Source organism: Tachyglossus aculeatus, chromosome 2 (assembly GCF_015852505.1).
Source record: "Tachyglossus aculeatus isolate mTacAcu1 chromosome 2, mTacAcu1.pri, whole genome shotgun sequence".
NCBI classification, from domain to species: Eukaryota; Metazoa; Chordata; class Mammalia; order Monotremata; family Tachyglossidae; genus Tachyglossus; species Tachyglossus aculeatus.
In genome coordinates this window covers 1,943,974-1,956,450 of record NC_052067.1, presented here as the reverse complement: position 1 = coordinate 1,956,450, position 12,477 = coordinate 1,943,974, and the positions used below count along the sequence as shown (strand labels likewise).

At 46.3% G+C, this 12,477-nt stretch overlaps 1 non-coding gene across 1 annotated transcript; it reads left to right on the top strand.

Annotated features, from left to right (window-relative positions):
• Positions 1 to 12,044: 12,044 nt before the first annotated feature.
• Positions 12,045 to 12,115, top strand: TRNAG-GCC. The gene has a single exon. It is a non-coding gene; the product is annotated as a tRNA-Gly (tRNA).
• Positions 12,116 to 12,477: the final 362 nt, after the last annotated feature.

The following is a 12,477-nucleotide window of genomic DNA, read 5'->3' as shown; positions in this document are numbered from 1 at the left end:
TTCTAAGTGGGAGGGTGAATAGGATGGGGAGATGAGGGGTTAGTCAGTCACTCAGTCAATTAGTTGTATTCAATGAGCACTTACTGTGTGCAGAGCATTGTACTAAACTCTTGAGAGAGTATAATTCAACAATAAACATACACATTCCCTACCCACAGTGGGATTAGAGCCTAGAGGGGTAAATTCTTGTAGGAGATATGATTTTAGTAAGGCTTTGAAAATGGGGAGAGTCAGATATGAAGGGGAAGGAAATTCCAGACCAGAGGCAGGACGTGGGCAAGGGTTCGGCAGTGAGATAGACGAGATTGAGGTAAAGTGAGGAGGTTAGAGGAGAGAAGCGTTTGGGCTGGGTTGTAGTTGGAAATCAGAGCGGTAAAGGTAGGAAAGGATGAGGTGATTGAGTGCCTCAATAATAATAATAAATAATTATAATCAATAATAAATAATGGCATTTATTAAGCACTTACTATGTGCAAAGCATTGTTCTAAGCGCTGGGGAGGTTACAAAGTGATCAGGTTGTCCCACGTGGGGCCCACAGTCTTAATCCCCATTTTCCAGATGAGGGAACTGAGGCGCAGAGAAATTAAGTGACTTGCCCAAAGTCACACAGCTAATTGGCGGAGCTGGGATTTTAACCCATGACCTCTGACTCCAAAGCCCGGGCTCTTTCCATCATCATCATCATCATCAATCATATTTATTGCGTGCTAACTGTGTGCAGAGCACTGTACTAAGCGCTTGGGAAGTACAAGTTGGCAACATATAGAGACAGTCCCTACCCAACAGTGGGCTCACAGTCTAAAAGGGGGAGACAGAGAACAAAACCAAACATACTAACAAAATAAAATAAATAGAATAGATAAGTACAAGTAAAATAAATAAATAGAGTAATAAATATGTATAAACATATATACATATATGCAGGTGCTGTGGGGAAGGGAAGGAGGTAAGATGTGGGGGATGGAGAGGGGGACGAGCCACGCTGCACACTGCTTAAAGCTGATGGTAAGGAGTTTCTGTTTGATGCAGAGATGGATGGGAAACCCCTGGAAGTTCTTGAGGAGGGGAGAGACACGGACTAAATTTTTGTTTGTTTGTTTTAGGAAAATGACCCAGGCAGCAGAGTGAAGTCTGGATTGGAGTGGGGAGAGACAGGAGGCTGGGAGGTCAGAGAGGAGGCTGATGCAGTAATCAAAGCCGGTTAGGACTTTGCCAACTTGTACTTCCCAAGTGCTTAGTACAGTGCTCTGCACACAGTAAGCACTCAGTAAATACGATTGAATGAATGAATGAATGATGGAGAAGCAGCATGGCCTAATGGGTAGAGCAGGGGCCTGAGAATCAGAAGGACCTGAATTCTCATCCCGGCTCTGCCACTTGTCTGCTGTGTGAGCTGGGGCAAGTCACTTCACTTCTCTGGGCCTGTCTCTTCATCCGTAAAAAGGGGAATAAAATTGAGAGCCCCATGCGGGACATGGACTGATCTGATTAGCTTGTACCTAACCCAGAACTTAGAACAGTGCCTGGCACACAGTAAACGTGCTTAGAACAGTGCTTGAAACAAAACATTTAACAAATACTATTATTATTATTGCTACTAATAATAACAAATACCATAGAAAAGAAAAACAAGTGCTGCTTTCACAGCCTGTGTCTCTCAGGAAGCAGAGCCATGAGCCAGCAGGGAAAATGTGTTTGTCTTGTGTGCTTGGCTGTTTTGAGGGAGATCTGAGTCTTGTGATCACGCGTCCAACAGGGATACAGCAGTGGGGTGTGGATGTCTTTATTTAACCATAAATACGTACCTTGTTATTATATAAGTGACGGGAGGGTGATGGGCCGGAAGAAGAGGACAAAAACTGGAGCCGAAGCCGAGCCCAGGGGATGGGGGTGGGGAGGGGGCACTGAGAAGGTAGAGGAAAGGGTCTCTGTGGGGGTAGGAGAAGGATAGAGAAGGGTAGAAAAGCAGCATGGCTCAGTGGAAAAGAGCCCGGGCTTTGGAGCCTGAGGTCATGGCTTCAAATCCCGGCTCCACCAATTGTCAGCTGTGTGGCTTCGGGCAAGTCACTTAACTTCTCTGTGCCTCAGTTACCTCACCTGTAAAATGGGGATGAAGACTGTGAGCCCCCTGTGGGACAACCTGATCACCTTGTAACCTTCCCAGCTCTTAGACCAGTGCTTTTTAAGCGCTTAGTACAGTGCCCTGCACATAGTAAGTGCTCAATAAATACGATTGATGATGAGGCCCCTGGGACACGAGAAAATGGAGGGGAGATGCTAAAAGCGGGTGGGAGTTGACACGCTTCCCCCAGTGCTTTGCTGGTTCTCTGAGGAAATTCACTAACAGCGGGAATGGGCTGAGGGGGAGGCAGAAGGGGCGAGAGGGGAGAAGGATGACGATAAAAGAAAGCTCCCGGATGTGTGAAGGCCCCATTTTAGAAACTCCGGTCATTTTCCACCCAAGCGGAGGAATCCGCCAAGCCGCCGGCTGGACGGACGGACTGTTTGTTCTCCGGCCTCCGGCAAACCCCGCCTCAGAGAGATATTTTTATCGCTGCGCGGGTTCTAGGCGACCTCTCCCCCAGTGAGCTCGATTTCCATGAATGGCGAAGGGTGTTTTGTTCCCAGACGGGTGCAAGGCGTGATGCTGCGTTTGGACTTGAACTTTCCCCCACTGCCCGTGGCAGGCCGAACCCAAGAATCCCAGTCGGGTGGGCAGGTCGGGGGCACGGGTGAAAGCCCAGCGTCTGATCAGAGCTAGCCCGGAGGGCCTGATAATAATAACAATAATAATCATGGTATTTGTTAAGTGCTTACTATGTGCCGAGCACTGTCCTAACAACTGGGATTGATACGAGGTAATCCGGTTGTCCCACATGGGGCTCAGGGCCTTCATCCCCATTTTACAGACGAGGTAACTGTGGCACAGAGAAGTTAAGTGGCTTGCCCAAGGTAGCGCTCAATAAATACGATTGAATGAAAGAAGAAGTGGAGGAGCTGGGATTAGATCTCACATCCTCTGACACCCAAGCTTGGGCTCTTTCCACTAAGCCACGCTGCTTCTTGTTCATCATCAATCGTATTTACTGAGCGCTTACTGTGTGCAGAGCACTGTACTAAGCGCTTGTTCACACCCCATCGTGTGGGCCCTGACTCCAGAGAGGGCCTGGATCTGGTCCCGCCTGATTTTCTGGGAAACGAGGAGCCGAGGGTCTGAGTGGAAAAGAGGGGTGCCTTGATCCGTGAGGAAAAAAAAAAACTAGATTGTGAGTTACCCAACAGAGTTTTGGCTTTGTGGCTTATGAAAATAGAGAAGAGAAAATAAGAGAAGCAGCATGGCTCAGTGGAAAAAGCACGGGCTTTGGAGTCAGAGGTCATGGGTTCAAATCCCAGCTCCACCACTCGTCAGCTGTGTGACTTTGGGCAAGTCACTTCACTTCTCTGGGCCTCAGTTCCCTCATCTGTAAAATGGGGATGAAGACTGTGAGCCCCACGTGGGACAACCTGATCACCTTGTAAATTCCCCAGCGCTTAGAACAGTGCTCTGCACATAGTAAGCACTTAATAAATGCTATTATTATTATTATTATTATTATTATTAAGAGAACCGTAGGGTAGCCAGGGAGGAGCAGCGTGGGCTAGTGAACAGAGTACAGGCCTGGGAATAGGAGGGGAAGCAGCATGGCACAATGGGTAGAGGATTGGCCTAGAAAATTGGGTGGAGAAGAAGCGTGGCTTAGAGAGAAACAGCGTGGACAGAGCACGGGCTTGGGAATCGGAGGATGTGGGTTCTAATCCCAAGTCTGCCCCTTGCCTGCTGGGTGACCTTGAGCAGGCCACTTAACTTCTCTGGGCCTCGGTTCCCTCATCTGTAAAACGGGGATTAAGACTGTGAGCCCCATGTGGAACAACCTGATTACCTTGTATCGACCCCAGCGCTTAAAACAGTACTTGGCACATAGCACTTAACAAATAATTTTGGCCAGCTGTGTGACTTTGGGCAAGTCGCTTCACTTCTCTGGGCCCCAGTGCCCTCATCTGTAAAATGGGGATGAAGACTGTGAGCCCCACGTGGGACAACCTGATTAACTTGTTTCTACCCCAGAGCTTAGAACAGTGCTTGGCACATAGTAGGTGCTTAACAAATGCCATTATCATTATTATTATTATTATTATTATTATTATTATTATCATGAACACATCTGAGAAATGTGTTCTCAGAGCTTAGAACAGTGCTTGGCACATAGTAAGTGCTTAACAAATACCATTATTATTATTATTATTATTATTATGAACACATCTGAGAAATGGTGTGGCCTAGTGGAAAGAGCCCAGGTCCTGAGTTCTAAACCCGGCTGCACCGCTTACTTGCTGTGTGACCTCAGGCGAGTTATTTTTTCCGCTCTGCCATTCCTTCCTCTATCTGATTGTTTCCATTCCTTTGCCACGGCCTTTTTAAACCGTGACCTTCGGGTGGACCAGAAATTGTGTCTAACTCATCTGTGTATTCTTTTCCAGCACTTAGCACAGTACTCTGCACACAGGAACCACTCCAAAAATACTATTGTTATTATTATTGTTGCATCTTCGCGCCCATTCTTTTACAATTATCCAGATGGCAATTTGGGTGGGTTGTGGCCTCTATTAGATGGCAAGGCTGGGTCTTTTCATTCTGATGAATGTTCCCGTCTGCCCAGAATGGGGCTTTGCCCTCTGGAGTCTCTAAGCCAGGGCTAATAGGGAGTAGAAGCAGAATTCAATCATATTTATTGAGCGCTTACTCTGTGCAGAGCACTGCACTAAGCAGAAACTGGAGGAGGAGGAGGGAGGAGAGGAGGAGGAGGAACAAGAGAAGTAGCGTTGCCTATCAATCAATCAATCAATCAGTCGTATTTATTGAGCGCTTACTGTGTGCAGAGCACTGTACTAAGTGCTTGGGAAGTACAAGTCGGCAACATATAGAGACAGTCCCTACCCAACAGTGGGCTTACAGTCTAGAAGGGGGAGACAGAGAACAAAACCAAATATATTAACAAAATAAAATAGAATAGATATGTACAAGTAAAATAAATAGAGTAATAAATATGTACAAACATATATACATATATACAGGTGCTGTGGGGAAGGGAAGGAAGTAAGACAGGAGGTAAGGAGGTTGCTTAATGGAAAGAGCACAGGCCTGGGATTCAGAGGACATGGGTTCTAATCCCGAACCTGCCACTTTCATTCAATCGTATTTATTAAGCGCTTACTGTGTGCGGATCACTGCATTAAGCACTTGGAGAGTACAATTCGGCAACAAACAGTGACAATCCCTACCCAACAACACTTGTCTGCTATGCGGCCTTGGACAAGTCACTTAACTTCTCTGGGCTTCAGTTAGTTACCTTTTCTGGAAAATGGGGATTAAGACCGTGAGCCGCACGTGAGACATGGACTGGGTCCAACCTCACTTACGTGCATCCACCCCACCGCTTAATACAGTAGTGCCTCGCACATAGTAAGCGCTTAACCAATACTATAATAACAACTGTCTGTTGCATGACCTTGGGCATGTCACTTCACCTGCCTGGCACAGTAAAGGCTTAACAAACACCATTATTCTTCTTCTCTGTGCCTCAGTTCCCTCCTCTGCCAAATGGGGATGAGGACTGGGAGCCCCATGCGGGACAGGGACCGTGTCCAGCCCAGTTAGCTTGTATCCACCCCAGTGCTTAAACAGTGCCTGCCACATAGTAAGCGCTTAAAAAATAGGACAAGAGGAGGAGCAGGAGGAGGAGCAGAGAGCGGAAAGCTAGAAGGAGCAGCAGTCCACACCTGGCTGGCTCCCCCAGCAGCCTAGTTCTCTCAACTTTGCCCGGGTGGGATGGCTTCCAGCATCCGATGCCACCGGGACTATTCTAAGCGCCACCGGAGCCAGCTGACACAGATCAGGGGCCAAATGGGGCCCGGGCTGACCCCAACCCTCTCCGAGAACCCCCCGTCAGCTGTCGGCCTCTCCCGGCCCCTCACATGACTGGGTATGTTGTGGAAAAGCCCTGCCAGGAGGCCACACCTGTTTTGTCCTCACTCTTCCTGATGTATGACGGCCTTGTATGAAGCACTTTGACGATAATCATCCTCACTGTACTATTTGTTCTGCGCTTGCTATGTGCCGAGCAATGTACTAAGGGCTGGAGTGGATACAAGTTAGGTTGGACACAGTCCCTGTCCCACGTGGAGTTTATAGTCTCAATCCCCATTTTACAATCAGTCGTATTTATTGAGCGCTTACTGTGCGCAGAGCACTGTACTAAGCGCTTGGGAAGCACAAGTCGGCAACACATAGAGACAGTCCCTACCCAACAGCGGGCTCGCAGTCTAGAAGATGAGGGAACTGAAGGCCAGAGAAGGGAAGTGACTTGCCCTAGGGCACAGAGAAGAAAATCCATCCCTAAACCCTGTCGGTCCCACCTTCGCAATATCGCGAAAATCCGCCCTTTCCTGTCCATCCAAAGGGCTACCACGTTAATCCAATCACCCATCCTATCCCGCCTGGATGACTGCACCAGGCTCCTCGCTGACCTCCCAGCCTCCTGCCTCTCCCCACTCTGTTTGATACTTCACGCTGCTGCCCGGATCATTTTTCTTTAAAAATGTTCAGGACACGTCAACCCGCTCCTCAAAAAACTCAAGCTGTTACCCATCCACCTCCACCTCAAACAAAATCTTGTCACCATTGGCGTTCTCCTTGCCCCCTCCTACCTCACCAGGCTTCTCTCCTACTAAAACCCAGCCCACACACTTCACTTCTCTGTAGTGCTACCCTTCTCGCTGGTCCTCCATCTCGTCCATCTCGCCTCTGACCCCTCTCCCACACCTTGCCTCTGGCCTGGAATACCCTCCCTCCTCAAATTCCACAGACAATGACTCTCCCCCATTTTCAAAGCCTTATTGAAGGCCCATCTCCTCCAGGAGGCCTTCCCTGACTAAGCTCCACATTTCCTCATCTCCCCTCCCTTCTGCACTGTCCTGACCTGTTCTCTTTGCTCTTCCTCCCTCCCAGTCCCACACCATTTATGTACATACCTGTCATTTTATTTGTTTGTATTCATGTGTGTCTCCCCCTGCCCCCCGGACTATAAGCTTATTGCGGACATATATGTCTGTACATATTTATTACTCTATTTATTTATTTATTTTACTTGTACATATCTATTCTATTTATTTTCTTTTGTTGGCATGTTCGGTTTTGTTCTCTGTCTCCCCCTTTTAGACTGTGAGCCCACTGTTGCGTGGGGACTGTCTCTACATGTTGCCAACTTGGACTTCCCAGCGCTTAGTACAGTGCTCTGCACACAGTAAGCGCTCAATAAATACGATTGATGATGACAGGGAATATGTCTGTTTATTGTATTGTACTCTCTCAAGCGTGTAATGCGGTGCACGCTCCCCATCCCCCCCACCTTACCTCCTTCCCCTCCCCACAGCACCTATATATATGTATATACGATTGTACATATTTATTACCCTATTTATTTATTTTACTTGTACATATTTATTCTATTTTATTTTGTTAATACGTTTTATTTTGTTGTCTCTCTCCCCCTTCTAGACTGTGAACCCGCTGTTGGGTAGGAACCGTCTCTGTATGTGGCCAACTTCAATCAATCGAATTTATTGAGCACTTACTGTGTGCAGAGCACTGGACTAAGTGCTTGGGAAGTACAAGCTGGCAACATATACAACATACAACATAACTTGTACTTCCCAAGCGCTTAGTACAGTGCTCTGCACACAGTAAGCGCTCAATAAATCCGACTAAATGAATGAATGAACAAGCAAATCGGGTTGGACACGGTCCCTGTCCCACACGGAGCTCACAGTCTCAATCCCCATTTTACAGATGAGGTCACTGAGGCCCGGAGAAGTGACATGACTTGTCCAAGGTCGCACAGCAGACAAAGGGCGGCGCCAGGATTAGAACCCACGACCGTTGACCCCCAGGCCCGGGCTCTACCCACTCTGCCCTGCTGCTCATCTAGTAGCCTGAGCAGTTATATCTGCCTTATCTAGCTCATCTTGCTAGCCTGATCAGTTTAACTGCCTCATTTAGTCATCTCGAGCGGCTCATTTAGCGCTCAATAAATCAATCAATCAATCAATCATATTTATTGAGCGCTTACTGTGTGCAGAGCACTGTACTGAGCACTTGGGAAGTATACAATTGATTGATTGATTGATTGATTTAGCTCATCTTGCTTGGAAAGGTTAAGAGACTTACCCAAGGTCACGTGGCAGTCCAGTAGCCTAACTGGAACTAGAACCCAGATCTCTGCTTTTTTCTGGTATTCATTCATTCATTCATTCATTCATTCATTCATTCATTCAATCGCATTTATTGAGCGCTTACTGTGTGCAGAGCACTGTACTAAGCTCTTGGGAAGTACAATGTTAAGGGCTTACTATTTTAAGCACTTAGAAGAAGCGTGGCTCAGTGGAAAGAGCCTGGGCTTGGGGGTCAGAGGTCGTGGGTTCTAATTCCGGCTCCGCCACTTCATTCATTCATTCAATTGTATTTATTGAGCGCTTACTGTGTGCAGAACACTGTACTAAGCGCTTGGGAAGTACAAGTCGGCAACGTATAGAGACAGTCCCTACCCAACAATGGGCTCACAGTCTAGAAGGAGGAGACAGACAACAAAACAAAATTGATATGTGACCTCTAAATCCTTCCATCATGGGCAAATTTCTCTTCATCCCCTTCCTATTTCTGGAGTTGAACTGCTCAGGTGACTTCTGACACTTGTCTCATAAGTCCCAGAGAACTTGTGACTTGCTCAGTCATCCCATCTGTAAAATGGGGATTAACATTGTGAGCCCCAGTGTGGGATGTGGACTTTGTCCAACCCAATTAGCCTATATCTACCCTGCACTTAGTACACTGCCTGGCATCAATCAATCAATCAACCAATCAATCGTATTTATTGAGTGCTTACTGTGTGCAGAGCACTGTACTAAGCGCTTGGGAAGTCCAAGTTGGCAACATATAGAGACGGTCCCTACCCAACAGTGGGGTCACAGTCTAAAAGGGGGAGACAGAGAACAAAACCAAACATACAACAAAATAAAATAAATAGAATAGATATGTACAGGTAAAATAAATAAATAAATAAATAGAGTAATAAATATGTACAAACATATATACATATATACAGGTATGTAATAAGCACTTATATACCATTTAACACTTGTCAGCTGTGTGACTTTGGGCAAGTCACTTCACTTCTCTGGACCTCAGTTACCTCATCTGTCAAATGGAGATTAAGACTGTGAGCCCCCCGTGGAACAACCTGATTACCTTGTATCCCCCCAGCGCTTAGTACAGTGCTTGGCACATAGTAAGTGCTTAACAAATGCCATGATGATGATGATGATGATGATGATGATGATGATGATGTTGATGATTATTATTATTATTATTATGTGCCGGGCACTGTACTAAATGCTGGGGTGTATATGAGCTAATAATGATAATAATAATAATGATGGCATTTATTAAGCACTTACTATGTGCAAAGCACTGTTCTAAGTGCTGGGGAAGTTACGAGGTGATCAGGTTGTCCCACAGGGGCTCACAGTCTTAATCCCCATTTTACAGATGAGGTAACAGAGGCACAGAGAAGTTAAGTAACTTGCCCAAAGTCACACAGCTGACAATTGGTGGAGCCGGGATTTGAACCCATGACCTCTGACTCCAAAGCCCAGGCTCTTTCCACTGAGCCACGCTGGTCACAGTCAGTGTCCCACGTGGGGCTCACCGTCTTAATTCAGCATGGCTTACTGGAAATAACCCGAGTTTGCGAGTCAGATGCCGTAGGTTCTAATCCCACCTCTGCCACTTGTCTGCTGTGTGACCTTGGGCAAGTCACTCAACTTCTCTGTACCGCAGTTCCCTCATCTGTCAAATGGGGATTAAGACTGTGAGCCCCACGTGGGACCACCTGATTACCTGGCATCTACCCCAGCGCTTAGAACAGTGCTTGGCACATGGTAAGTGCTTAACAAATACCATAATTAATTAGTATTATTATGAATTCCCATTTTACAGTTGGGGTAACTAAGGCACCGAGAAGTGATTTGCCCGAGGTCACACAGCAGACAAGTGGCAGGGCTGGGATTAGAACCCAGGTCCTCTGAGTCCCATGGCCGTTCTTCTTCTTAGTCTTGTGCTCTTTCCACTAGACTTCACTGCCTCCCTAAGAAAAGCCTTATTTTTGTTTTTTCTATGATATTTATTGAACAACTATGGGCATTGGAATGCTGTACTAAGCAAGAGGCCTTCCCTGACTAAACCCTCCTTTTCTCCCTCTCCCTTAATAATAATATTATAATGGCATTTATTAAGCACTTACTATGTGCAAAGCACTGTTCTAAGCACTGGGGAGGTAACAAGGTGATCAGGTTGTCCCACAGGGGGCTCACCGTTTTAATCCCCATTTTACAGATGAGGTAACTGAGGCACAGAGAAGTGAAGTGACTGGCCCAAAGTCACACAGCAGGCAGTTGGCGGAGCCGGGATTTGAACCCATGACCTCTGACTCCAAAGCCCGGGCTCTTTCCATGGAGCCACGCTGCTTCTCGAAGGAGCCATGCTCCTTCTGCGTCACCCGACTTGCTCCCTTCAACCATCCTCCCTCCGAGCCCCACACCACTTATGTCCATAGCTGTCATTGATTTATTATCTGTCATTTATTTATTTACATTAATACCTGTCTCCCCCTCTGAACTGTAAACTCTCTGAAGGCAGGGAATGTGTCTGTTATATTTTTATACTGCACTCTCCCTAATGCTTAGTACTCTGTGAAAAGTAAGCGCTCAGTGACTGAGTGACTGACACTGGGAAAAGATACAAGAATGAGAAACAGACACAGTCCGTGGACCTCAGAGGTTTCGTAATCTAAGTCGAAGGGAGAGGGAATTGGCAAGAGATAGAAAAGGAAAAATTTAAACGATCAAAACAGCAAAACAACAGCATGAGAGGGCAAGAACAATGGAACAGTGAGACCAAAGGACTTAGAATAGTGTTTGGCACAAAGTAAACACTTAACAAATATCATCATCATCAATCGTATTTATTGAGCGCTTACTATGTGCAGAGCACTGTACTAAGCGCTTGGGAAGTACAAATTGGCAACATATAGAGACGGTCCCTACCCAACAGTGGGCTCACAGTCTAAAAGGGGGAGATAGAGAACAAAACCAAACATACTAACAAAATAAAATACATAGAATAGATATGTACAAGTAAAATAAATAAATAAAGAGTAATAAATATGTACAAACATATATACATATATACAGGTGCTGTGGGGAAAGGAAGGAGGTAAGATGGGGGGGATGGAGAGGGGGACGAGGGGGAGAGGAAGGAAGGGGCTCAGTGTGGGAAGGCCTCCTGGAGGAGGTGAGCTCTCAGTAGGGCCTTGAAGGGAGGAAGAGAGCGAGCTTGGCGGATGAATATCATTATTATTATTAATTAGGAATTAAAGAGGGGATGGGGGCTCCTCAATTTGTAGTTGGTTCACGGTCTGATAGTTTCAGCCTTCCCAACATTCTACACTTTGGAACATGAGGGTGTGGGGGAGAGGGGTGCCCTGTCAGGTGACTGATAATACTACTACTAATAATAATTGGGGTATTTGTTAAGCGCTTACTATGTGTCGGGCACTGTACTAATCGCTGGGGTGGATTCAAGAAAATTGGAACTGCCCCACGTGGGGCTCACAGTCCCGATTCCCATTTCACAGACGAGGTCGCAGTCTAGAAGGGGGAGGCAGAGAACAAAACAAAAGAGAAATGAAAAATAAACTCGGGAGTGGGCGTCCGTATCCCTGGGACAGAGGCGGGTGTGTGTGCCTGTGTTTGTCTGGGTGAGAGAAAGGAGCTTGTGAAAGCAATCAGCCTTTTCGTTTCTTCTTGTAATAATAATAATAATAATTATTATTATTATTATTATTATTATGCATTATGCAATATTTATGCATTATGCATTATTAATGCATGAGCATTGGTGGTTCAGTGGTAGAATTCTCGCCTGCCACGCGGGAGGCCCGGGTTCGATTCCCGGCCAATGCAATATATATTTCCAAGGCCCTACTGAGAGCTCAAGGCCCTACTGAGAGCTCACCTCCTCCAGGAGGCCTTCCCAGACTGAGCCCCTTCCTTCCTCTCCCCCTCGTCCCCCTCTGCATCCCCCTCATCTGACCTCCTTCCCTTTCCCACAGCACCTGTAAATATGTATATATGTTTGTACATATTTATTACTTTATTTATTTATTTATTTATTTTGCTTGTACATATCTATTCTATTTATTTTATTTTGTTAGTATGTTTGGTTTTGTTCTCCGTCTCCCCCTTTTAGACTGTGAGCCCACTGTTGGGTAGGGACTGTCTCTATATGTTGCCAATTTGTACTTCCCAAGCTCTTAGTACAGTGC